We start from the raw sequence: 2,917 nt of genomic DNA, 5'->3' as shown, positions 1-2,917 counted from the left end.
TGAAGAAAGAAGGTCATACACCTAGGACGGTATTAATGTGAATAAAGTATGGGTACATTTTCTGTGAAGTTATCCTTTAAGTAAATTGAGTCAATTGGAAATTTCCTGTTGACCTGTAGGGCAGCTGCCTGTGTAAATGATTCAAGACATGGCTTATGTTTCAGTTGCTACCTCGTAGTTGCACATGTTGTGCAAATACTGTAGTACTCATGAAATGATATTGTCATGAAATATGAGGTTTTCCTTTACTCGCTTCTCCAGCTGAAGCCTGGCCGAGCAGACCGTGTAGTAGACGCAACAGCTTTTCCTGCGGCGAGAGCGGACATTGTGGGATTAGAGACATAAGAGCAGGTGACACAACACCAGATCAGTGGCTTTCTGCACAAACGTATCCTTCACCGCTATGAGTCCAAACACAAGAAAATGTGAAATAAAAATTTTCTTTCGATTCATTATCATCACAAATAAATGCAAAAACATACAAATCGATAAAGAGTCAGGCTGCTGTGAAGCGATCATTTGAAGAAGCTGTTGTGCGTCCATGCGGGATTACGTGACTGTCTGATATATATTCAAAGGCGTGTTGATCCACGTTCTTCATCGAAATTCATAACATGATTAAAGGACAGGAGGACAACCCACAGGAAAGCCTCAAACTTCACTAAAATTTGAAATCAATAGACACTGATTTCAATATTAATGCAAACAATCAAATATTTGACCCAGGACCACAAAACCAGTTTTAAGTTGTACGAGTATATTTGTAGCAATCGCCAATAATACATTGTGTAGGCCAAAATTAATGATTTTTTTATGCCAAAAATCATTAGGGTGTTAAGTAAAGATCATCCTTCCTACCATATTTATTTCCTACCATAAATATATCAAAAATGTTTTTATCATTAGTAATATGTATTGCTACTTCATTTGGACAACTTAAAAAGCAATTTTCTCAAAAATAAATTGTCTTTTTGCACCCTCAGATTCCAGATTTTTAAATAATTGTATCTCGGCCCAATATCGTCCTAACAAACCATACATCAAAAAGCGTATTTATTCAACATTCAGTTGATGTATTTATCTCTATTAATCTTTTTTTTATTTACTCTTATGACTGGTTTTGTGGTCCACGGTCATATCCAAACTGTATTATACAATGTGTCCAAAAAAATCTCCTCCGAATATATTGTATTGCAGAAAAACTTTGGAGCTTATGACGTAATTCATATTTATTAATAAGTATCACTTATTACTGTTACTATCCTACACTTAAAAAATAGCTTGTTGGTATAACTTAATATAATGATGACACAGCTGCATTGATTTATCTGAACATAAGCCGTGGGAATTGTACTTACAAGTCAAAATGAAGTTCACTCAACATTTTGTTTACTTTCATTTGTGTTAAGCCAACTAAATTTACTTGCTTTTGTTGGAGAATCCCTTCAGACCTTGCGTCCACTGGAATGGTCATCACATGTTTTGTGGTTCAAACCAATAAAAATGCTGATCAACCAATCAAAATAAGGCACACAGGTCTGAAGGGATTAAAACATAAACATTTCTTGATTTTTACCATTATGAATGATGCTGATAGGAAGCACCAGTGAGTTTACACATGATTTACTCATTCAGTAAAGCTGCATGCATGCCAAAATGATGTGAACATGTTCGTCCTGGACCTAAGTGAAACACTCACTTCACAACTACCCCCTAAAACGTATACATAACAGAAAACTTTAAAAAATTTAACATTACAGAATAACAATCAATAACATGTCCCCATAACTTTCATCTTGCTTAAAAACACACAGTTTAGTACTTAATTTAACATTTACTGACTTAATTTGTCATTAGTGCAAAGCATGCTGGGAACTCAATTCTTTACATAGTTTCAGTTAGTCAACGAAAATGATTGATTTTGTCTCAACACATTGATTAAGTAAATGAAGTTACTCATTTAAATTAAGTAATCTAAGCAAGGAGTTAAGTTTCTGAGATTATTATTTACAATAAGTAGATGAAGTTATGTCAAAGATTTACCAATTTATGTCAGTAGTATCCATTGCAATTGTGTTTGAACAAAAAAAATTGTAAACCGCTTAAGCAAAACAAACAACCTTCAAAAAATTTTGTGAGTGTAATTATTATGATTATAAAATAACCAAAAAGGCTTTTGGGTAAAATGAACCAGTCCGTCAGTGGCCGTGGGCGGAGCTATATCAGTGTGACATAACATTAACAAGACAATCAAAACGGTGTTACACATTGCCAACACACATTTATGTCCAAACACCTTGTAAAAGTGGATTTTGTATGATTGGTGCCCTTTAAAGATGTCTCTTGTGATATTTCCCGGGGGACACAGACGCTCAGTCACCTGACACATTTATCTGTGTTTTCTATGAATACACACACTGCCTTATTCTGAGAGGAACTTATTAAAGTTGAAGCAAATCCAGGTCAGGCGATCTGAGACGAACACACTTTCAAATCTGCCGACTCATTTTCAGCCACCGGCATCACGGTTTGCCAAAATTCTCTATACTTTAATTACTTAACAGTGCTTCAGTGCAGGACATTGGGGTAAATATATGGTTCTTTGATTAAAAAGGCTTTCGCTTTTAAAAGTTATTTGTCTGGTTTGCTTTCAGTGTGTCTTATTTGGTGATCACATCATTTTACCGAACAAGCAAAAGCTTCCAGTCTATCACAGTAATGCAAAATCCACTTACCGGATTTACAAAGCACCGTGTCCACGAGCCAATCCGTCTAACAGCTTTTAATATCAACACAGTCGGCACATTCATCTCCCTTTCTCTGCCTTACTCTCCTCATTTCCTGAGCTATGCTAACTATTCATGTCAAGCCTTTGTTTTATCGTTTAGCTACGGTTAAACTGAGCAAATCTGTTGAG

Source organism: Paramisgurnus dabryanus, chromosome 7 (genome assembly GCF_030506205.2).
Source record: "Paramisgurnus dabryanus chromosome 7, PD_genome_1.1, whole genome shotgun sequence".
NCBI lineage: Eukaryota > Metazoa > Chordata > Actinopteri > Cypriniformes > Cobitidae > Paramisgurnus > Paramisgurnus dabryanus.
The sequence above is the reverse complement of the archived record's forward strand: the minus strand, read 5'-3'. Positions refer to the sequence as shown.